The sequence below is a fragment of the Bombina bombina genome, chromosome 1, assembly GCF_027579735.1.
Source record: "Bombina bombina isolate aBomBom1 chromosome 1, aBomBom1.pri, whole genome shotgun sequence".
NCBI classification, from domain to species: Eukaryota; Metazoa; Chordata; class Amphibia; order Anura; family Bombinatoridae; genus Bombina; species Bombina bombina.
This window is the reverse complement of record NC_069499.1, coordinates 1,306,998,514-1,307,025,174: the sequence shown is the minus strand read 5'-3', so window position 1 is coordinate 1,307,025,174 and position 26,661 is coordinate 1,306,998,514.

Below are 26,661 nucleotides of genomic sequence, written 5' to 3'. Positions count from 1 at the left end.
AAATAACAAACAAAATTATCCAAAATAAAAACAATTACACCTAATATAATAGCCCTATAAAAATAAAAAAGACCCCAAAATAAAAAAAACTCCTAGCCTACAATAAACTACCAATAGCCCTTAAAAGGCATTGCCCTAAAGAAATCAGCTCTTTTACCTAAAAAAAAATACAAAGACCCCCCCAACAGTAAAACCCACCACCCAACCAACCCCCCAAAATAAAAATTCCAACTAAAACCTAAGTTACCCATTGCCTGAAAAGGGCATTTGTTTGGGCATTGTCTTTAAAAGGGCATTCAGCTCTTTTCCTTGCCCTGAAAAAGGCATTTAGCTCTTTTAAGAACGCCCAAACCCTAATCTAAAAAAAAAAAAACACCCCAAAAAAGTTTAAAAAACCTAACACTAACTCCCAACCATCCACTTACAGTTTCTGAAGTCCGGACATCCAGGCGGTGAGGTCTTCATCCATCCAGGTAGCGTCTTCTATCTTCATCTGGCGGTGCGGAGCGGGTCTATCCTGAAGACATTCGTCGCGGAGCATCCTCTTCATACGGTTGCCGCCGTATACTAAATCTTCAATGCAAGGAAGCCTTTTCAAAATGGCGTCCCTTGCATTCCTATTGGCTGATTTGATTTTTGAAATTCAAATCAGCCAATAGGATGAGAGCTACTGAAATCCTATTGGCTGTTCAAATCAGCCAATAGGATGAGAGCTACTGAAATTCTATTGGCTGATTTGAATAGCCAATATGAATGCAAGGGACACCATTTTGAAAAGGCTCCCTTGCATTGAAGATTCAGTATATGGTGGTGACCATATAAAGAGGATGCTCCGCGCCGGATGTTTTCAAGATGGACCTGCTCCGTGCCTCCAGGATGAAGATAGAAGATGCCGCCTGGATGAAGATCGAAAATGCCGCCTGGATGGATGAAGAACTTCGCCACCTGGATGAAGACGTCTTGCCACCTGGATGTCCGGACTTCAAAAACTGTAAGTGGATCATTGGGGTTTAGTGTAAGTTTTTTTTAAACTTTAGGTGGGGTTTTTTTTAGATTAGGGTTTGGGTGCTCTTAAAAGAGCTAAATGCCCTTTTCAGGGCAAGAAAAAGAGCTGAATGCCCTTTTAAGGGCAATGCCCATACAAATGCCCTTTTCAGGGCAATGGGTAGCTTATGTTTTTTTTAGAGTTAGGTTGTTTTTATTTTGGGGGATTGGTGGGGTGGTTGGTTTTACTGTTGGGGAGGTCTTTGTATTATTTTTTTTAGGTAAAAGAGCTGATTTCTTTAGGGCAATGCCCTACAAAAGGCCCTTTTAAGGGCCATTAATAGTTTTTTTGTGGGCTAGAGGGTTTTTTTTTATTTTGGGGGAGCTTTTTATTTTTATAGGGCTATTAGATTAGGTGTAATTGTTTTAATTTTGGATAATTTTGTTTGTTATTTTTCATAATTTAGTGTTTGTTATTTTTTGTAATTTAGTATTTTTTATTTTTTGTAATTGTAGATTTAATTTTTTTAGTAGTGTTAGTTTTTTTAATGTGTAATTTAATTGATAGTTATTTTAATTTTAGTATAATAGTAAAGTTAGTTTAATGTATAGTTTAAACTTAGGTTTTTTTCATTTTCCAGGTGTTTTTATTTATTTTAAGATAGGGATCTTGTAATTTTAATTTAAAGCTAGGGGGTTGTTAGGTTTAGGGGTTAATAGTTTAATTTAGTTTTTTGTGATGTGGGGGTTGTCAGTTTAGGGGTTAATAGGTTTATTTAGTGTCAGTGATGTGGGAGCCCAGAGGTTTAGGGGTTGATATGATAACTTTATTTAGTGGTGGCGATGTTGGGGAACGGCAGAATAGGCATGTGGTAGGAAGTTTTGCTTCTGAAAACGTCCGTCGGGCAAGTGAGAAACAGTAGAAGCGGACCCATTCAGTTGCAGGGGGGAGTATGGAGCCAGCCCAAAAAGAAGCGGAGGACAGCCGCAAGACAAAAAAAGGAAAAAAAGGCGGCTACTGAGCTACTGAAAAAAGTGAGTTTTATTCCATATAAAATACAGATAGACAAAAAGCAAAAAAAGAAATAAGACACTGCATACCAAGGAGGGTACAGCAGACTTACATGTTTCGCGCACAATTGCGCTTAATCATAGTAGCTGAGTACAAGCAAGATCAGCTGTGATACTTAAAGGGACAGCACACCAATAAAAAAAACCTGTTTAGCAATTATATGAAAAAACAGATGTCACATCAGTGTAGAACTTAAAGGTGTGCTGTCTCAGTAAGCACCACAGATCAGAAAATATTAAAAATATAATTAATATACTAGATATACTTGATAAGGGATACAATCCGGCACTATATAATGGAAACTCAATAATATTAAATTATATTATATTATATATTAATTCACAATATACACATAGGTAAAGACATGCATTTGTATAAGTTACTAAGCCAAAGGAGTTTTCAATTTAGTGTAATCATAATGCACTTACATACAGAACAATTCATTATTAAATTTTGAAAATGAGATAAAGAGATAAAGCTGCTTTCAAAGCAAAATGATTTGGAACAACAAATACAGTCATAGTTCACAATGATTAACAGACAGTCATAATTCATAATAATTGACAGACAGTCATAATTCATAATTCATGATAATTGACAGCTGACAAAGTATTTCAGGAATTTTTTTAGAAACTGACCATATTGTTCTCTAACTAACTCTGATGTATATTTAATCATGGGATAAGTCAGAGAGGAATACAGTACGTGTATGTATAAGTATAAATATAGATGTACATATATATATATATATATATATATATATATATATGATGTGGACTTATGTATTAGTAATAAAGATAAGTATTATACTAATATGAAAATATATGTGTAACTATCTATATATTAAAAACACTCATATGTTTGTTCTAGTCCACAAAATATCTCATATCCCATTCCAAATTCATTCCCAAAGGTGACCGTGTTTTCAACTTGTAGATCCAAAACAATTCTTTTCTATCTAAAACCTTACATATATCACCCCCTCGATAAGGGGTTCTAGCTATATCTATAACTTTGATTTTCAACTTTGGTATATTTGTAAGGTGATAGAGATTGAAATGTTTTGCTACCGCTGAATCCTTATTGAAGTTCTTAACATCCCTAAGATGTTCCCTAGCCCGGTCCCTAAGAGATCTGCTCGACTGACCCACATATTGGGCTCTCCAGAGCTGACAATCTAATAAATAAACTATGTGGCTAGTAAGACACGTTGCATAGAAATCAATCTCAAAGGAATTCTCAAGTATATCTAGTATATTAATTATGTTTTTAATATTTTCTGATCTGTGGTGCTTACTGAGACAGCACACCTTTAAGTTCTACACTGATGTGACACCTGTTTTTTCATATAATTGCTAAACAGGGTTTTTTGATTGATGTGCTGTCCCTTTAAGTATCACAGCTGATCTTGCTTGTACTCAGCTACTATGATTAAGTGCAATTGTGCGCGAAACATGTAAGTCTGCTGTTCCCTCCTTGGTATGCAGTGTCTAATTTCTTTTTTTGCTTTTTGTCTATCTGTATTTTATATGGAATAAAACTCACTTTTTTCAGTAGCTCAGTAGCCGCCTTTTTTTTCCTTTTTTTAACGGCAGAATAGGGGTTAATATCTTTATTATAGTGTGGGCAATGTTGAGGTGCGGGGGAATAGGGGTTAATAACTTATTATAGTGGTGACAATGTCGGGAGCGGCAGATAAGGGGTTAATAACTTTATGTAGGTGTCGGCAATGTCAGGGTGGCAGATTAGTGGTGTTTAGACTTGGGGTTTATGTTAGGGTGTTAGGTTTAAACGTAACTTTTTTTCCCATAGACATCAATGGGGTTGTGTTACGGAGATTTTTCATTCCGCACTTCAGGTGTTAGTTTTTCTTCTTACACTCTCTCCCTATAGATGTCTATGGGGAAAGCATGCACAAGCACGTCAAAGCAGCGGTATGGAGCTTATCGCTACATATCGCACGCACAAGGCAGCTTTACAGAAACTTGTAATGGCAACGTTATGGAGGGTAAAATAACGCAACTTTTGTTGCGTTCGTTTTTCACCCTTTATAGCACAAAATTTGTAATCTAGGTGAATGTTAGTATTCTCACTTAAAGGGACACTGAACCCAAAATTTTTCTTTCGTGATTCAGATAGAGCATGCAATTTTAAACAACTTTATAATTTACTCCTATTATCAATTTTTTTTCGTTCTCTTGCTTTCTTTATTTGAAAAAGAAGGCACCTATGCTATTTTTTTGGTTCAGAACCATGGAAAGCACTTGTTTATTGGTAGGTGAATTTACCCACCAATCAGCAAGAACAACACAGTGTGTTCACCAAAAATGGTCCGGCATCTAAACTTACATTCGTGCATTTCAAATTAAGATACCAAGAGAATGAAAAAAAATTGATAATAGGAGTAAATTAGAAAGTTTCTTAAAATTGCATGCTCTATTTGAATCACGATAAATAAAAATTTGGGTTCATTGTCCCTTTAAAAAAACAACTGCAATAAATTGATTGCTAACTATCTATGCATTATAGTGGAAACCATTGTATTATGTTACTCAACCTATAGCAATGTTAGACTTCATAGCCCTAAACTACAGAAGACTATTTTAGCTCATCAGGAGATAGAGAAATAAAGTGACAGAAGTTTGTTATAAAAAGCACTGGAAATCCAAATTTGTGTTAAGTCCTTTAGGAAATAATGTATCCAGATAAAAAATCCAACGGGACTCTCTTTGTAGCAAGCATCTGGCTCTATCACACCCCCTCGGACTCATAAGTATATGATCTATTATGATGTAAATCTGAGGTCTGAAACTGCATGTTTAAACTCCAGAAAATGTCTGGCAACCGGCTGATCTGACTCACCATTTTTAATGGCTAACCGAATCGCAGACCGGTGATTCGTCATTTGAGTCCTCAGATCATCCTGGGTCTTACCCACTTAAAACCTGCCACATGGACAATGCAAGAGGTATACAATATATTTTGTGGTACATGTGACCCTATGTCTAATATGGAACTTTTTTATTAGACCAAGGATGTATGAAAAAGGTGCTTTGGGTTAAACCCCCACATGTTGTACAACCACTGCACCGGAAGCAACCATTTTTGGGGTACTTAACCAAGTTTTATTGGTATAGCTGTCCCTATAGTCTGGGCGTAACAGCAGATCCTTCAAAGAGCAACCTCTCCTAAACCCCACCATAGGAGCCTCCGTCTGCATAAGTGGCAAGGATTTATCTGTGGAGATAATCTCCTAGTTCTCTCTCAGGGTCCGTGAGAAACCAAGTCTCTCTGGGGTGAAAGTAGAAGTGAAGATCATCATTTCTTTTTTCAACTCCTTTACAGTCTTCCTCAATGCTTGCTCCTGTGTCAAGTTGTTCTTGTCTCAAGGGTTTGCTGTAGATGAGCTGCACCATAGCCCCTCTCCCTGAACCTCAGTTCCATCTTAGAGATTTGCTCATTCTTTTTGTCTTCTTCAGTATTATTACAAACAACCCTTTTAAACTGTGACACTGGTAGCGCACATTTTAAACTGGGTGGATGGCAACTTGTCACTTCCAACAGTGAGTTTCTGTCCGTTTCCTTTTGGAACAAAGTGGTACAGAAAACATCAACACCCTTATAAATCCGGATATCAAGAAAGTCAATTTGTTGATGGTGATTGGGGATTTTAAAATGAACCTGAGGGTTAACTTTATTCAGATCCTCAAACCATTGCAGTAGTTCAACGCTACTGCCACTTCACACCAAAAATAAATAATCTATATACCGTCTGTAAAATTTGACTCGAGGATCAAAAAATAGGTCTGTCTCCTCTGTCTTGAATCATGAATAAGTTAGCATAGGATGGGGCCTACATTGGACCTCATCGCTGTGCCAGAAATTTGTTGGAAAAATTCCCTTTCAAATTTGAAGTAGTAGCATTTCAAACAGAAGTCAAGAATCTGCATTATCACATCAATTGGAGGGCCAAGTCTAACATTGCTATAGGTTGAGTTACATAATACAATGGTTTCCACTATAATGCATAGATAATTAGCAATCAATTTATTGCAGTTGTATTATTTAACTCTATGTGACAATACGAGTATTGTGAATAAAGCGCAGCAAGTCTAGTGGTAATATAGAAGTGAATCACTTCTCAGTGCCTGTATTTGGTAGCTTGCCTAATGTATATAGTATAGAGAGTGTAGCAAGCGTGAGGAGACTGTAACGCTCTTTGTTTGTGGGTTGCTAGGAGCGATACGTAATCCATGATGTGTATCTCTTTTCTTAGAAGTTTGTCCCCTCGATTACTCCGTATTTTCTTCGGAACATGCGCAGTTGGGCCTGAAGGACGCCAGTGGAGACTGATGGGCATGATTCTGGTGGTGGGAGCACTATTTTATGGTGGTAAGTTGATTTTATTGTGTGTATACTTTTAGGGGTAGATTTATCATAGTGCAATCATATTTGATCGGGTTAATTTCTCTCCGCAGCCACAGAGCAGGCGGACAAGTTATGGAGCAGCACTCTTTAGACCGCTGCTTCATAACTTCTGTTTCCGGTGATCCTGAAGGCTCGGGCAGAAACAGGGGCATGAAGCTCCATACGGAGCTTGATTAATCGGCTTCTTAGAGGCCGAATTATCAAAGGTCTTGCGGACCTGATCCGACAGTGTGGATCAGGTCCACAAGACCTCGCTGAATGCGGAGAGCAATACGCTCTCCTTATTCAGCATTGCACCAGAAGCTCACAAGAGCTGCTGGTGCAACGCCACCCCTTGCAGACTCGTGGCCAATGGGCCGCCAGCAGGGAGGTGTCAATCAACCCGATCGAACTCGATTGGGTTGAATTGTGGCGATTCCTGTTCGCCTCATCAGAGCAGGTGGACAGGGTTATGAAGCAGCGGTGCTTAGACCGCTGCTTCATAACTGCTGTTTCTGGCGAGTCTGAAGACTCGCCAGAAACACAGGCCCTCAAGCTCCATTCAGAGCTTGATAAATGGGCCTCTTAGTCTGAGGATGGGGAAACCGCCGAAAACGTTAACTAATAAAGTAACTTGTTGAAACGGAGAGTGCTGTTCCTGAGGTGATTGACTATATATATATTTAAATTACCTCATACACATAGAAAAATGCTTATATTAGAAGATATTAAGACATTTTATAGTTGTTATTTTCACATGACAATACAATGGTTTTGTAATGTACTTTTTTTTTAATAACATATTGATACATGTGCTATCTCTTACATTTTCCAATTTTAATGCTGAACTTGGTTGACTGCTCCTGTCACAGTAAGTAAGTAAGTCTCTTTCTTCTGTTTGTTCCTGCAATGATAACTCTTATATATACGGCTAGATTTAGAGTTCTGCGACCAAAGGGGTGCGTTAGCTACGCTGGCTTATTTTCTCCCGCACCTTTTAAATACCGCTGGTATTTAGAGTTTACAGAAGGGCTGTGTTAGGCTCCAAAAAGGGAGCGTAGAGCATATTTACCGCCACTGCAACTCTAGATACCAGCGTTGCTTACGGACGCGGCCAGCTTCAAAAACGTGCTCGTGCACAAATCCCCCATAGGAAACAATGGGGCTGTTTGAGCTGAAAAAAAACCTAACACCTGCAAAAAAGCAGCATTCACCTCCTAACGCAGCTACATTGTTTCCTATGGGGAAACACTTCCTAAGTCTGCACCTAACACCCTAACATTAACCCCGAGTCTAAACACCCCTAACCTTACACTTATTAACCCCTAATCTGCCGCCCCCGCTATCGCTGACCCCTGCATATTATTATTAACCCCTAATCTGCCGCTCCGTACACCGCCACCAGCTACTTTATCCCTATGTACCCCTAATCTGCTGCCCCTAACACCGCCGACCCCTATATTATATTTATTAACCCCTAATCTGCCGCCCCCAACGTCGCCTCCACCTACCTACAATAATTAACCCCTAATCTGCCGACCGAAGCTCACTGCTACTATAATAAATGTATTAACCCCTAATCCGCCTCACTCCCGCCTCAATAACCCTATAATAAATAGTATTAACCCCTAATCTGCTCTCCCTAACATCGCCGACACCTAACTTCAAGTATTAACCCCTAATCTGCCGACCGGAGCTCACCGCTACTCTACTAAATTTTTTAACCCATAAAGCTAAGTCTAACCCTAACCCTAACACCCCCCTAAGTTAAATATAATTTTTATCTAATGAAATAAATTAACTCTTATTAAATAAATTATTCCTATTTAAATCTAAATACTTACTTACTTACTAAAATAAACCCTAATATAGCTACAACATAAATTATAATTATATTGTAGCTATTTTAGGATTAATATTTATTTTACAGGCAACTTTGTATTTATTTTAACCAGGTACAATAGCTATTAAATAGTTAATAACTATTTAATAGTTACCTAGTTAAAATAATTACAAAATTACCTGTAAAATAAATCCTAACCTAAGTTACAATTAAACCTAACACTACACTATCAATAAATAAATTAAATAAAATACCTACAATTATCTACAATTAAACCTAACACTACACTATCAATAAATTAATTAAATACAATACCTACAAATAAATACAATGAAATAAACTAACTAAAGTACAAAAAATAAAAAAGAACTAAGTTACAAAAAATAAAAAAATATTTACAAACATTAGAAAAATATTACAACAATTTTAAACTAATTACACCTACTCTAAGCCCCTTAATAAAATAACAAAGCCCCCCAAAATAAAAAAATGCCCTACCCTATTCTAAAATTAAAATAGAAAAGCTCTTTTACCTTACCAGCCCTGAAAAGGGCCCTTTGCGGGGCATGCCCCAAAGAATTCAGCTCTTTTGCCTGTAAAAAAAAACATACAATACACCCCCCCCAACATTACGACCCACCATCCACGTACCCCTAATCTAACCCAAACCCCCCTTAAATAAACCTAACACTAAGCCCCTGAAGATCTCCCTACCTTGTCTTCACCTCACCGGGTTCAGCGATCGGTCCAGAAGAGGGTCCGAAGTCTTGATCCAAGCGGCAGCTGAAGAACTCCATCATCGGGCTGAAGTCGGAAGTCCATCATCGGGATGAAGTCTTCTATCAAGCGGCATCTTCAATCTTCTTTCTTCCGGAGCGGAGCGGAGCCATCTTCTTCCCAGCCGACGCGGATCCATCCTCTTCAACCGACGCCTACTCGCCGAATGGCGGTTCCTTTAAATGACGTCATCCAAGATGGCGTCCCTCGAATTCCGATTGGCTGATAGGATTCTATCAGCCAATCGGAATTAAGGTAGGAATATTCTGATTGGCTGATGGAATCAGCCAATCAGATTCAAGTTCAATCCGATTGGCTGATCCAATTAGCCAATCAGATTGAGCTTGCATTCTATTGGCTGTTCCGATCAATAGTACTTAGTCTGAACTTCAAATGAGAAGATTTTTGTTAAATAAATTGTAAAGTTATGTCTATTTCCACTCCCCCTGTATCATGTGACAGCCATCAGCCAATCACAAATGCATATACGTATATGCTGTGACTTCTTGCACATGCTCAAGAGCTGGTGACTCAAAAAGTGTAAATATAAAAATACTGTGCACATTTTGTTAATGGAAGTAAATTGGAAAGTTGCTTAAAATTGCCTGCTCTATCTGAATCATGAAGTTTAATTTTGACTTGAGTGTCCTTTTAAATGTTAACTCTACCGGGCTATTGCATGTACAATAACAGTTAATACAGGGAGAGAAAGTTCAGGTTTGTTACACCACAAGCAAAATATAGTACACAGGACAGTACTGGGCTCTAATCAGAGCAATATTAAGGCAGGCTAAGAACCCGACAGTTCAACCCACACTGTAAGTATCTCCCCAGCACACACAGTGTAGTTACATGAGGATATATCCACAAGTTTCCAAAACCGTAGTGACTCACCACAAGCGGTTCATGCCAGCATGCATCTGTCCCAGATCCTCAGATGGTCCTTCATCTGCTCTCCCCTGGAGTAACGTCCTCTGTTTCCTGTCCTCCTCAGGGGTGCTCTACCGGACACTCTCCTCAGCTGGATACATGCGAGCGCCCCTTTCGTATGGCGATCCATGGTTCGGATCCTCACAACTGTCAGGTAGCCGCTTCTGACCAATCCTCTGCAGGCTAGCTCTAATTGCACGTGCTCACTTACGGCCAATCAGAGAACGTAATACAAAAAAGTTCAAGGAGCACTGTGCTTGGAGTAAATAATCAACTTTATTCGATTATATACATAAAAAGCGGGTTATTTCAAGGCAAATAATAACACAAGCAGACGTATTTCGGCTTGCTCCGTAATCCTAGCCTCCTTTAAAAATTATATTACAATCTGTGCTTAAAACACACTATTTGCCTGTCTATTGGTTAATTGGTCCACACCTCCACTATGATTAACCCAATCAGGCTCTTCCAATTTTGCAACCAGTCCTTACTCCCTTACGTGTCATTCATATATTGAATCATCCAATATACACATATGGATGCACTAAACCTTATACAGTTTAAACAGTGTCTGCTAATCTACATCCCAGATTTCACCTTCTTAGGAAGAGTTCTATACTGGGGGGGGGGGGGTATTTATCATTGCACAAGCATTTCACAATACAGCCCCCTGCACATACACGGCCAATTGGCCGCTAGCAAGGGGTTTTAATCATCCCGATCATATCCGATCAGGATGATTGCTGTCCGCCACCTCAGAGGTGATGGATGAGTTAAGAAACAGCAGTCTTAAGACCGCTGCTTCTTAACTTACATTTCCGGCAAGCCAGAAGGCTACCGCAAAATAAGCAGTATTGGCTGCTTCATAAATCAGCCCCCAAGTCTTTCTGTAGGTCTTTTGCAATTACTCTAGGATTTTTCCCAACCTTCCTTCTCAGAAATCTGGTTGCAGTCATTAATAGCTTCCTTTTTCTGCCCCATCCAGGTAGTGTAACCACTGTTCCTTTAACTTTGAACTTGGGAACTATGCTTGCGACTGTGTCTCTAGGAACATCCAGTGCCTTCGCTATTTTTTTGTATCCTGTTTCTTGTTTGTGAAAATAAGTATAAAGTGTATTCAGTATTTGTAATTTTTTAAATTTATATATATATATATATATATATATATGTATATGTATATATTCAGTTGTAATCAAAATTATTCAACCTCCATTGCAAATCAGGTTTATTGTCAAAGTTTACAGACAATGGGGCCTATCTATCAAGCTCCAAAAGGAGCTTGATGGCCCGTGTTTCAGACTCGCCAGAAACAGCAGTTATGAAGCAGCGGTCACAAAGACCGCTGCTTCATAACCCTGTCCGTCTGCTCTGAGCAGGCGGATAGGAATCAACGAAATTCAACCCGATTGAGTACGATCGGGTTGATTGACAGCTCCCTGCTGGCGGCCCATTGGCCGCGAGTCTGCAGTGGGCGGCGTTGCACCAGCAGCTCTTGTGAGCTGCTGGTGCAATGTTTAATGCAGAGAGTGTATTGCTCCGCACTGTCGGATCAGGTCCGCAAGACACTTCTTAAATATGCCTCTTTGAGTGGTTTGCAATAAACAAATCAAACAAAAACAATGGAAATAGGTAAATACATGAATGCTTCAAGTGGTTTCCCCAAATTCAACTGAAAATGCAACTTTTAATGAATTCTGCAGTCTCAAAATTATTCAAACCCTTGAATAGAGGACCAACAGCACAAATATGCAAAACAGGTGTTGTCTCAAGCACACCTGATGCAACTAATCAAGAGCTTCATAAGTTGTACCAGGTGTGCTTGAGCTAGAACACTAAATACCTGAACTTGCTTGGACTTTGTTGAGTGTCACATTTGAATGCATGGCTAAGTCAAAAGAATGGTACAAAAAGTTAAGAGAAGAGATCATCGCCCAGGGTGAAGTAATGCCTGCTTAAGAAGGAGGAGCTTGTCAAACTCCTGTCTTCCCACTCTTGAGAGGTCAATTTGAAGGTCTGAACAAATAGCATATTCGTAAATAGTTTTGCTTATCTGGAAAATCTTGTCATTAACTGTTTCTGGAGCAGGACCTGGAGAAAAGAATGAAAATGAAAACTGCATTAAATTAGAAATTTCATGGAGATTGGATAGAAAAGTGGGTCCTTCCAACATATTGAATCCCACATAATTAAGGAAGATACCACTACATCACGTTTGCTGTCCTCAGAGAGAGAGTTAGCCAGCATAATCTAAAATTCCTGGCCGGCCTGTATAGCACTTGTTTGTGCTTTTCCAAATGTGAGTGCATTTTCATCTCCTTGCATTTACTGTGCCATTTGTTTGAACATATTACGCTATGGGCGCCTTCTTTTTGTACATTTCTCTATAGGTAATCGCTTAAGTGAGTGGCCATCTCACTCTATGAAGAGCTGCCCGCATACTATTGCTGTACACGTTGTATCCGAATATCAGATTCTGAGATCATAAAACAACTAAGGCAAGAACCAAGAGATACTGGGTTCCGTTATACCTCCTAATAGGGAATTTATTAATTTTAGGGCTCCTGTTATTGGCTTTACGATATCTTTTCAGTATATGAATTGTGTCTAAATTGTGTTTTTTAGGTTGCAATACCAATTGTTATATAGTATAGTAATTACTTATTTTGGCGCACCTACTCACTCTTCCTTGGGTTTGGTTGAGCTGGTTTTTACTTTCCTGAAAATAGTTTAATGTCCAATTTATGCATAGATTTAAAAGGAGGAGCTTGAGAAACCCTTAACACTAGGTTAAGACTCCAAGGAGGAGAAATAGGCTGAATAACAGGTTTAATTCAGACTAAAGTCTAAACGATAAAAATAAACATCAGGAAGATTAGCAATCTATCTGTGAAATAATACAGAAAGAGCAGAAATTTGTCCTTTCAGAGAACTGACAGACAAACCTTTATCTAGAACATCCTCCAAAAACTGAAGAATCCCAGGAATTCTAAATGAATGCCAGGAAAAAGAATGGTCTTTACACCAATACATGTAAGTTTTCCAAACTTTGTGGTACATTTTCCTAGAAACAGGCTTACAAGCTTAAATCAGAGTGTTAATCACAGAATCTGAGAAGCCTCTATGACTCAGGACAAAGGGGCCTATTTACCAAATGGCAGGCAGACATGATTCGCTGTAGCTGAATGCTGACAGCATACGTTGTCGGCATTTAACATTGCACAAGCAGTTTTGGTAAACTGCTTGTGCAATGCTGCCCCCTGCAAATGTGATCGGGCGTATTGATGTCCGCAGCATCAGAGGCGGCGGACTAGTTAAGGAGCAGTGGTCTGCTTCTTAACTGCTGTTTCTGGGGAGCCTGAAGTCTCGCGCAGAAACAGGAACATCAGGGGCCATTCAGCCCTTGATAAATCGGCCCCTATGCATTCAATTTCCATGCCATCAAGTTTAGAGACTTTAGATCTGGATGGAAAAAAGGACCTTGACATAGAAGGTCTGACAACTGGACATTCTAACCATATCCACATACTAAATCCTTTGAGGTCACGCTGGGGCAATCAGGAATACAAATTACTGTTCTAATTTTATCTTGGAAATTACTCTGGAAAGTAGAACCAAAAGAGGAAACAGATAGGCAGGCTGGAAGGACCAATTAACTACCAGATCACTGTTTCTCAACCTTTTTATAGCAAGCACCCCTGCAGGTATACATTTCTTTCCTATGTACCCCAATTGCAAAACATAAATATTATTCATCTCAAACTGTAATATGAGTGAAAGTGTAAATCATGTGTATCACATGATTTCACAAACCTTTATCAGATCTATTAACCACAGAAAATATTCAGGTATCAGATTTTTTTTTGATTTTTTTTTACTGTTTTTAGGAATACATTTTAAGGTTAACTGAATTTGGATACAGCAAATCTTTGGAAACATTTGAATAACAAATAAATATGAAGTTAACACACGCAAAACACACACACACACATATATATATATATATATATATATATATATATATATATATATATATATATATATATATATATATATATATATATATATATATAGTCCATTAGTACTGCACCTCTTACATACAAAAGAGGAAAAAAAATGTCTAACTTAATTTCATAAAGTGTTTATCTGGTTCATTTTACTGAGGCACACTTGGTGTAGACTATATTCCCTCCAATGATATTCTATATAAACAGTATGCTTTAATTTTCCTGTCTATATGATTATTTCATATATTATAAAGTAACCTAATCTCTAATTTTGAGAGAGTTTCCCCTCTATGGCATCTTATATACACATATTTGTATGCGGTATACGTATAGACATTTGATGACAGTCTGTTGGGACAATTTTCCTTCTTGAAATATGGGTTTAACACACATAATTTTAGATGATGATCTGTTGCTTGTCCTCTATACTTCGTGTTTACAAATATGTATATTCACTTTCTTTTCAAACAAGAGGTTATTTAGATCATATTAGTGTTGATTCTAGCAATTAGATTATGTGTTAAAATCTTCAATACCACATACAATAAAGTACTAAATACATAGAGGCCTATTTATCAAATGTCTATCGGACCTGATCCGACAGTGCCAATCAGGTCCGCCAGACCTTGCTGAATCCGGCGAGCAATACGCTCTCCGTATTCAGCATTGCACCAGAAGCTCACAAGAGCTGCTGGTGCAACGCTGCCCCCTGCAGACTCGCGGCCAATCGGCCATCAGCAGGGGGGTGTCAATCAACCCGATCGTACTCGATCGGGTTGAATTTTGGCGAATCCTTTCTGCCTGCTCAGATCGGCTGCTTCATAACAGCTGTTTCTGGTGAGTCTGAAGACTCGCCAGAAACACGGGCCCACAAGCTCCATACGGAGCTTAATAAATGGGCCTCATAGAGTAGGAGGAGGAAATTTTTTTATCAAAGCAGAAGCTTAGGGTTAAATGTTCTGTCTGACCACATGAAGGTTAAGTAGCACTGCTCAAGAACCAATCAAAGGGTTTTTAATGTTTTTTAAAGAGTCTAGAGCATGCATGTAATAGGCTATGAGTACGGGAGTTTCCCGAAAAGCGTAAGCTTAAATCAGAGTGTTAATCACAGAATCTGAGAAGCCTCTATGACTCAGGACAAAGGGGCCTATTTACCAAATGGCAGGCAGACATGATTCGCTGTAGCTGAATGCTGACAGCATACGTTGTCGGCATTTAACATTGCACAAGCAGTTTTGGTAAACTGCTTGTGCAATGCTGCCCCCTGCAAATGTGATCGGGCGTATTGATGTCCGCAGCATCAGAGGCGGCGGACTAGTTAAGGAGCAGTGGTCTGCTTCTTAACTGCTGTTTCTGGGGAGCCTGAAGTCTCGCGCAGAAACAGGAACATCAGGGGCCATTCAGCCCTTGATAAATCGGCCCCTATGCATTCAATTTCCATGCCATCAAGTTTAGAGACTTTAGATCTGGATGGAAAAAAGGACCTTGACATAGAAGGTCTGACAACTGGACATTCTAACCATATCCACATACTAAATCCTTTGAGGTCACGCTGGGGCAATCAGGAATACAAATTACTGTTCTAATTTTATCTTGGAAATTACTCTGGAAAGTAGAACCAAAAGAGGAAACAGATAGGCAGGCTGGAAGGACCAATTAACTACCAGATCACTGTTTCTCAACCTTTTTATAGCAAGCACCCCTGCAGGTATACATTTCTTTCCTATGTACCCCAATTGCAAAACATAAATATTATTCATCTCAAACTGTAATATGAGTGAAAGTGTAAATCATGTGTATCACATGATTTCACAAACCTTTATCAGATCTATTAACCACAGAAAATATTCAGGTATCAGATTTTTTTTTGATTTTTTTTTACTGTTTTTAGGAATACATTTTAAGGTTAACTGAATTTGGATACAGCAAATCTTTGGAAACATTTGAATAACAAATAAATATGAAGTTAACACACGCAAAACACACACACACACATATATATATATATATATATATATATATATATATATATATATATATATATATATATATATATATATATATATATAGTCCATTAGTACTGCACCTCTTACATACAAAAGAGGAAAAAAAATGTCTAACTTAATTTCATAAAGTGTTTATCTGGTTCATTTTACTGAGGCACACTTGGTGTAGACTATATTCCCTCCAATGATATTCTATATAAACAGTATGCTTTAATTTTCCTGTCTATATGATTATTTCATATATTATAAAGTAACCTAATCTCTAATTTTGAGAGAGTTTCCCCTCTATGGCATCTTATATACACATATTTGTATGCGGTATACGTATAGACATTTGATGACAGTCTGTTGGGACAATTTTCCTTCTTGAAATATGGGTTTAACACACATAATTTTAGATGATGATCTGTTGCTTGTCCTCTATACTTCGTGTTTACAAATATGTATATTCACTTTCTTTTCAAACAAGAGGTTATTTAGATCATATTAGTGTTGATTCTAGCAATTAGATTATGTGTTAAAATCTTCAATACCACATACAATAAAGTACTAAATACATAGAGGCCTATTTATCAAATGTCTATCGGACCTGATCCGACAGTGCCAATCAGGTCCGCCAGACCTTGCTGAATCCGGCGAGCAATACGCTCTCCGTATTCAGCATTGCACCAGAAGCTCACAAGAGCTGCTGGTGCAACGCTGCCCCCTGCAGACTCGCGGCCAATCGGCCATCAGCAGGGGGGTGTCAATCAACCCGATCGTACTCGATCGGGTTGAATTTTGGCGAATCCTTTCTGCCTGCTCAGATCGGCTGCTTCATAACAGCTGTTTCTGGTGAGTCTGAAGACTCGCCAGAAACACGGGCCCACAAGCTCCATACGGAGCTTAATAAATGGGCCTCATAGAGTAGGAGGAGGAAATTTTTTTATCAAAGCAGAAGCTTAGGGTTAAATGTTCTGTCTGACCACATGAAGGTTAAGTAGCACTGCTCAAGAACCAATCAAAGGGTTTTTAATGTTTTTTAAAGAGTCTAGAGCATGCATGTAATAGGCTATGAGTACGGGAGTTTCCCGAAAAGCGTAAGCTGTATATGCTGCGCTCCTTTTTCACCTTCCTTTCTATTGGCGGCTATGTCAAGTTTTTAAAAATTGACCAATAATGATAAAGATTTTTTATTCAACATACCCAGGCGTTTTTGGTATACATGATATACTGTATACTATTTTTTGCTTACCCCGGACTGGGCTGAAAAATCCATTCATTCCTGTAGTGATTGACGCATCCTGGAGGAGGGGCCATTTCAGAAGCATGACAGATGCGTGGCTCCGTAAACACAAGCTACAGCGTGTGTATACACGGAAGCCTCACAGTACAGGAGACCGACAGCCGAGCATCTCTGGGAGAGGAGGAAAGAAAGAAAAAAAGGCTTACCATCCGATACATACAGGATACATTGGGCATGACGACTCTGACGAGGTACGTGCATGAAGTATAAACAAGTAATACAAGCACGTTTGGGTATTAAGAAGTGTTGAATTTGTTCAGGACCAGAAGGAATTTTCCTGTCCGTCACCTGACCCACACTAAGATGACAGTGTGTTATATACCTTTAAGGTATATCCCCTCCTATTTCCTATACCTATTTAAACACCCTTCCACATCACCTTGCCTGAAAATTGAAGTTGTTTTACGTGTATGTCTACTCTGCGAGAGATTCACTATTCTCCTTGCAGGTCTATTTTTGATTAAAGTAACAACTTTGCCTTTAATTACTACTGTAGCTAAATCTCCAGCATTCTAAACAACTTTCTATAGTTTGTGTAGCACAACTCAGACTGTCACCTACTTCTAGCAGCCGTTGCAGTTCTCTCTTCAATCCTGACACAGATTACACTGCTGTGTCGAACAGCCGGACCGGATCCTCTCCTCCACTCAACCGGAAGTTAGTCACACACAATCACTCTGTTTGGAACTCAGAAACACCATAGCAATGATAAGGTAACTTCTTTTTTTCTCCTCAGGATACCTTACCGCAAATATCCGGAGACTCTTCAAGGTAAAATTAACCTTATGTGATATACCTTTAAGGTATATCCCTGCCTCGCCTCTGACCCTTTAAAAGGAGGTCCTTTTTCTCATTTCAGTGCCTGATTATTGATGTCATACAGCCTCTACTTGTGGTTGTGTATAACTCAGTCTCCAGGTCGTTACTTTCACAAAGTTGTGCTAACGCTTAAACTTTATTTATCTTTCTCTGATCTACCTCTAAGTTCCAGGGTTGCCAAATTATCTGCTTAGCATGGAACTCACCTCCCCATCCAAGCCTCAGGATTGCCAGCTACGGAAATCTATTCTGCAGCAGCTTAACCGAGACGCTGTCTCGTAGAACCGGAAGTGAGTCACACACTCTTTCTCTGAGCCGCAACAACCAGCACACATCGTCCGCTTCTCAACAAGGTAAAACCTAACTCTCCTTATTCCAGATTATGCACCTGAACTGTGTTTGCATATACCGGGCTACACTGCTTACCTGAAGGTATAGGGTTTGATTTTACACTTGTACTATTGCTTCAGTTATATCCAGCGACACTTTAAATCTATGTGACTTTGCATTGCTAAACCTCATTGGGAGAATCCTCATTGGTGTGTCTGTTATGTATATATTTTATGTGAGTGAGTGAGTGTGTGTGAAGACCTCAGATGGCTATATAAAGGAGTCTAGAAAAAACAAAGTTATAGAAAATCAATACAAAACCCTAAATAACTGTACCTCTCAGCTGCCTCTATAATCTGTAATCTCCCAATAGCAGATAAAAAACAAATGTAAAATATAAAATAAAGAGGAGCGCTAAAAAAGCTAGGTACAAAAAAGTCTAAAATAAACTACGATAAGTAAAAAGTTTATTAACATAGGAAATACATACTTATAAATATAACTAATAGTAAAGAGTATGTGTTGTGAAAGTGCCGTGCTAGCTAGTGTAAGGACTGCAATAGTATTAATTATGAAGAAATACTAAGTATAAGGAATTCCTTATAAGTTATGTAGTGCGTGCTAAATATAAAGTGCATATATTAAGTGCATGAAGTTAAATAGGTACACCAATAAACTTTAAACAATAAAAACAGAATCCCAATATTAAGAACGTAAATGTGTGGCCACACATCAATTTTAAAATAGTTCAAATAGGAGATGATAATTCGAATAGTCCAGAAGGATATGAATAAGTATATATCTAAGTTGGAGTCCTTTCCAAATATTAGATAAGTCTCTTTTCAAAGAAGACCGTTAACTGGACAAAAAAGTTATATTCAATATTCACTTGTTTCAATTAGAAAAGTCTTAGACTGATGTTAATATGATGACCCCCACTTCTCCTCTTACCGGACCTCCGTTTGTTGGCGAGTTTTTTCTTCTGCCGTGCAGCTGCGGACCTTTCTTTCTCCGCTCTTGGTAGATTCTGAGCACCGGACTTCGGCGTCTACGCAGCGTCAGCACGTTCAATCCCCGATCACCTGAATGCTCCAACAACCAGGATTGGCTCTTCAGTATGGGACTCTTGGAAGAAACGGAGTGTGGGGGGGTGCTTTGAAATCGTATCCTTTGTTCAAAAAAGATGATATATGGGTACAGTGCACTGTTACCAATAGCATCCACAAGTACTGATCCTCAATTACGCGTTTCGGCGCTAGCTCATGCGCCTTTATCAAAAAGATACAAAAAGGTTCTTTCAACTTACCTACTATTTTATCTTATATGTATACATTTTCATGTTAACTTATTAGATATTATAAGTATTTAAGTATAGTAATCCAATATGGTGATAACAGGCTCTTAGTTTTATTTGTTTTATTTATTTATATTTTTTCCAGTAGGATCTTTAATTTATTCACATATATTTATCTATGTTGTAATCTGTACAAATAATCCCTAATATCTGACTATATCAATACCTTATAATTATTCTTAGCAAGTATATATCCCTCCTAGAAAAGAAAATAAATAACATCAAGGAGTTAATTTTCACACGGAATAACAATTAACAATTACTCTGGACCAATCCAAATTCAAAGAAGGAGACCATTGACTATAAAAATATCACACATTGCATCTACCAGTATGAAGTCTTTTTGATAAAGGCGCATGAGCTAGCGCCGAAACGCGTAATTGAGGATCAGTACTTGTGGATGCTATTGGTAACAGTGCACTGTACCCATTATATCATCTTTTTTGAACAAAGGATACGATTTCAAAGCACCCCCCCGCACTCCGTTTCTTCCAAGAGTCCCATACTGAAGAGCCAATCCTGGTTGTTGGAGCATTCAGGTGATCGGGGATTGAACGTGCTGACGCTGCGTAGACGCCGAAGTCCGGTGCTCAGAATCTACCAAGAGCGGAGAAAGAAAGGTCCGCAGCTGCACGGCAGAAGAAAAAACTCGCCAACAAACGGAGGTCCGGTAAGAGGAGAAGTGGGGGTCATCGTATTAACATCAGTCTAAGACTTTTCTAATTGAAACAAGTGAATATTGAATATAACTTTTTTGTCCAGTTAACGGTCTTCTTTGAAAAGAGACTTATCTAATATTTGGAAAGGACTCCAACTTAGATATATACTTATTCATATCCTTCTGGACTATTCGAATTATCATCTCCTATTTGAACTATTTTAAAATTGATGTGTGGCCACACATTTACGTTCTTAATATTGGGATTCTGTTTTTATTGTTTAAAGTTTATTGGTGTACCTATTTAACTTCATGCACTTAATATATGCACTTTATATTTAGCACGCACTACATAACTTATAAGGAATTCCTTATACTTAGTATTTCTTCATAATTAATACTATTGCAGTCCTTACACTAGCTAGCACGGCACTTTCACAACACATACTCTTTACTATTAGTTATATTTATAAGTATGTATTTCCTATGTTAATAAACTTTTTACTTATCGTAGTTTATTTTAGACTTTTTTGTACCTAGCTTTTTTAGCGCTCCTCTTTATTTTATATTATATAAAGGAGTCTTATAAGTTTCCTGAGACAACCTCTGGGACAGATATAAAACTTAATAGCTAATGCACTCTGATAGAGTGAAGCACACTAAATCATTCTTCTCTTTAACGCAGTACTTTCAATTGCTGTGCATTAATTCAGCTCACTGTGCCTTATCCCTGTTATCCAGATTATTCCAGGGTTTGTTCACAAAGGAGCAACGCAACAAACTTTTGCTTTATTAAATAACTAAATAGTGGGTTCATTACACCTTAACAACCACGGGTTCTTGCCATTGTTTACTATGTAATCTGATGTATACTCATTTGACACTTCCTCATTCTGCTGAACTGTTACTTGCATCAGGCTGAAGTATTTTGTATAATCGTTTGATTACTATCCTGCATATGTACATATTTGATTTGTGTTTGTATGTGTGTGAAAACTGGACTTAACAACCTAATCAACAGCTCATGCTCTGCATATCGCAACTCTCCTCCACTACTGACATTCACCCTTGAATTAAGTAAGGGAACATACTCCATTCTGATCTTACCTAATCAGTACAAACTAACAACCATTTATTAGCTCACAGTGTCTTATTCCAGGTGACTCCGCTAATGTAACTCTGGGTATGTATACTAAAGAGCAACAAACTCACATTTAAAACAAAGATACGCCAGTTCATCATCTATTGCATGTATAACATTACACAGTGTGAGAAGGTAATATATACCGGGGTGAACATTCTACTTACCATCAGTGTCGGAATTATATATATGCCATAATAATATCACTACTAAGGGATTCAGTAAAAACTGAGAGACTATTCCTGCCCAGTTCGCGCAAATTGAAGGACATTACTTTATACATACATTGATATTTTGCATTTACCCCACATTTTCTGTCTTTTGATTGTACTTAGTACTTAGGTCAGGCAAAGTTTGGACACCCCTGACTTAGGTGGTTACCGGCAAGCACAAGGTGGGTTTTTTTGCATAAACAAGTGGTAGGCAATAGTATACAGTTCAAAAATGGAGACTAGCCAGCCACAGTTGTATTCATTGATGCCTGTTATGGCAAGAACAGTTAACCCTATGGAGTATGATAAAATATTCTCTGACGATAAAGGGATTTTATCACTAAATTCACTTTTTGATGCTATGGAACGACTATTATCCAAGGAGATTAAAATTCAATGGGATTTATGGATTATTGATAGATATATAAAATCTAAGATGATACCAAGGGGACTTCATATATTCAAGTTCCCCACCTTTGAAGTGGATCTTATTAACTATGTTGAATTTATTGAAGCCTGGAATCATGTTCTATCAGAATGCTCTTCCAGAATAATGCTTTTTTAATTGATTATAAAACTAAGATGCTAATGAATATTAGGAAAGAGATAGAAGCAACACAAAATGAAATGAACAAAAGATGTGATGATGTAGACTTTCCAAAATTTGATAATATTCTAAGGAGCACATTGGCAGCACTTAAATCAGATATAATGGAAACTAAACACACAAAGTACCTTAGAGATAAATCAGATTATGAAAACAAAGCTGTATATATTTGGAACAAAAAACAGAGGAAATACAAGACGTAGAGCAGGAATGCATCAAACCAACACTGAAACTAACAAAAATAAAAACAAAAACAAAACTAAACAAAATGCAAAACATTACACACGTAGTGCTAGTAATGGGGGCACATCAGTAACATATACAGATAGTGAAGGTGATTATTCCACAGACGACAAGTCCTCAGGAAATGAGGATGATTTCAATCCAAATTCAGGAATACTTAAAAACCAGACTGTAGAATTTCCACAAGTAGTGAGACCAAAGGAGATGATACAGATAGAGCACAGTTCAGATAGCACTAGGTATGTACACTCTGCCTCAGGCTCCACTAGAACAGACATCTCAGTTCTAGATCAGATTTTTCCCTTGGGTCCCAATGCCCAGGTATCAAATATACCCATGACACAATGTCAAAAGAGGTATCAATTATGGGGGATAAGGACAAACACAAAATACAAATAGGGAATGTTATAAACCTATCACATATAGAACTAACATATGAACAATATAGTATTTTGGAATATGGTCTGTCCTTTTCTCCAACTGCAGAATTTAATGTTTTTCAAACAATAGTCGATGTAAACCGCCTGATCAGGAATATCACTTTGAAAAAACATTTTGAGGGTGTTATTCCAGATACAGTGGAGACAGGTGTAATAAGGGAATCCGGCATGCTGGAGAAAGACATTCTGACTTTTAGAGAATCATGTGATGGTATTACCTTACAAGAACTCTCAGCTAATGTAGAAGGGGAACAGGGATACATGAACAAAAGTGTTACATTTAAACCTGTATCCAAGTTTTACCTGATACGTAGTAGGGGAGACATTGTAGAAACCTTTTTGTAATAGGGAAAGGGACCTGGTTGAATTAAAGTCAGCATCCAAATCTGTGAGACGTAATCTAATCTAACCAGGAAACAAAAATCAGCATTAAAGCTCTACAAGACAATACCGATATAGTTATCAAGTATTCTGACAAGGGCGGTACAATCACAGTGATGGACAAAACAGATTATATTACTGAAGCCCTTAGACAATTAACAAATTCCGATAACTATTTGGTATTGAAAAAAGATCCTACAAGTGAGTACAAGGGAGAACTCCTACATTTGTTAGATACTGCTTAATTTATTGATGTTGAATGTCCTAAAATCCCACTCTTTCATCATCTTCTAAAAACTCATAAATCCCTACAAAATGTACAAGGACGCCCAATAGTCAGTGGGATAGGATCTTTGACAGAACACCTATCCCAGTGGCTTGACTCCATTTTACAACCAATAGTAGTCTCTCTACAATCATATGTTAGGGATACTAAACATATCCTCAACATACTGAATACACAAAATTGGCAAGATACCTATTGTTGGATGACCGTTGACGCAGTATCCCTATATTCTTGTATAACCCATGAGGAGGGAATGAAAGCACTGGGCTTCTTTCTACAATACTTTACAGATTATACCCAAGATTGTCAAAAATGTATCTTAAGGGTAGTTACATTTTTTATTGACACATAATTTATTTCAATTTGGGGGGGTTCTATCTCCTTTGATGTGGAACTGCGATGGGAGCAAAATTTGCCCCATTGTATGCCAACTTATTTTTAGGTTGGTGGGAATACTTCCACATCTTTGGAGATAGAAACCCTTTCAAAAGAGATTGTCATGTATCGAAGATACATTGACAATCTCTTATTTATACATAGTGAGGTTTCAGTGGAATTCTTAGACACTAGGGTTTATAAGGATAATGGGACCCTTAAAACAGATCTTTTTAGAAAATCCACTGATAGGAATACTATGCTTGCCTATGATAGTTTCCATCCAACTAGGTTAAAAGACTCACTCCCTAGGAGTCAACTCCTTAGGGTCTGTAGAATAGTGAAGGATGAAGAAATATTATCTACCAGAATGATGGAAATGGGCAACAGATTTGTTAGCAGAGGTTATCCTGAAAACCTCATTAAGGAAGAGATCTCAAGGCTTCAGAGAGAGAAGAAAATGTACAGGGATAATAATGCCCCTAAAGATAATAATAAAAATGGTAAAAATAAAAGTAGGAGGATGGTATTTACTTCACAATATAATTCATACAGTACTGAAGTTACTAAAATCATAAGAAAGCATTGGAATATTATTAAAAATTGTAATAGAGATATGGAGATATTCCAAAATAATCCCATTATGGCCTTTAAGAGGGTTAGAAATTTGAGAGACACACTGATTAAAAATGATTTGGGACCCTCCAAAAGTCTTAAACAAAGCCATATGGGTCAGAAATCTTATGGTTCTTATCCCTGTCTAGGGTGCTCTAATTGCCATGCAATGATAAAAGGGAAAGAATTTTCCCATCCAAGAACAGGGCATAAATATAAAATTAATGGTTATTATACATGTGAGACATCCTACGTTATCTATCTTATTAAATGCCCGTGTTCTCTTATTTACATTGGAGAATCGACTAGAAAAGGCAGGGAAAGAATTAATCAGCATAAGTCCAACTTGAGATGTGGTAATAAAGAAGCTCCTGTTTCTAATCATTTTATCCAGACAGGCCACAACATAAGTCAAATTAGGTGGCAGATTATTGACCATGTAGGTACATTAAGAGGAGGGGGTGACAGGGAGAGGATCCTTAAACAAAAAGAAACTTACTGGATCCATAAATTAGATTGTATGTACCCTAAAGGGTTAAATAGAGAAATAGATTTCTCTGTCTTTCTCTAAATGTAACAAAGTAAAAATACAAAACAAAAAACATTTTCTTCAAAACATTTTTTAGTTAGTTTTGGTTTAGTTAAACACATAGGTAAAGTCACTTGTTCACTTAAACACATAGGTAAAGTTTATCAGTAAGATTGGTAAAATGTGTCAGTAATATACTTTAGAAGTGTTACTATAGAAATATAAGATTGCAGTAAGACTTGTTCCTATATATTTTCTTGTTTTTAATGACACTTGTACATTCAGTGGAAACTCCTCTAGTAATTGTATTTTTGGTAACTTGAGAGTTAAATTTTATAGGATGTAGTAAAATATGACTAACACTAGAGGGAGTAATTGCTCTGTGTGAAACATTTTGTCAAATCTGTTTGTAATTAATGTTTTAATTGATCAGCCTATATACTGTGGACAGAGGCTGAAGTGTTTTGTATGCATGATTAAGGCTGTGAAGGCCGAAACGTCGCATGTAATGTGAAAATAAAGGTATTTTCTTTTACCTAATTGGTGCTGTGGATTCCATTTGTCTTTATTTATATGGAGTGGTCAGATGGCAAATATTCCAAATTTTATAGACTATCTCAATAACAACTTAGTCGGACTTAAATTTACATTTGAAGTTAATTCTGCAGCCATAAACTATTTGGATGTGTCTCTAACTGGTTTAAAGGATGGCAAAATATCAACTAAAATTTATAATAAGCCCATTGCAGGCAATTCCCTCCTACATGGAAATAGCTGTCACCCCAGGCACACTACAGCAGCAGTGGCCAAAGGGGAAATTACTAGACTCAAGCAAAATTGCTCAGAGAAGAGTGATTATGATTTTCAGGCAAAAGATCTAGAATGTAGACTGAAATAAAGAGGTTACCCTAGAAAGGTAATAACAAGTTCAACAGTTAAGAAACAAATTGAGGTTAAAAACAGGGGTCAGTTATTAAATAGTCACAAAAGAGATAAAAACAAATTTGAAGGAATCAATTTTGTAACAGATTACAGTGACCAATTTCCAGAAATAGTCAAAATCATCAAAAAACATTTTCCTATACTTGCGGCGGATAATAAACTAACAGATGTAGTACAAAAAGGAGTCAGATGCAGCTCCAGAAAATGCCCAACCTTAGGATCAATCTTGTCACCAACTCAATTGAGAGAATCTAAACCACACAGTGGCTCATGGTTATCTAGCAGAGGGATGTATGGATGTGGTCACAGGAAGTGTAGACCATGCAATTACCTGGACAGGACAAAGGAGTTTAGCTCCTATGTTACAGGAGACGTTTTTCAGATCAAAATTGTAATGAATTGTATGTCCACCCAGGTAATC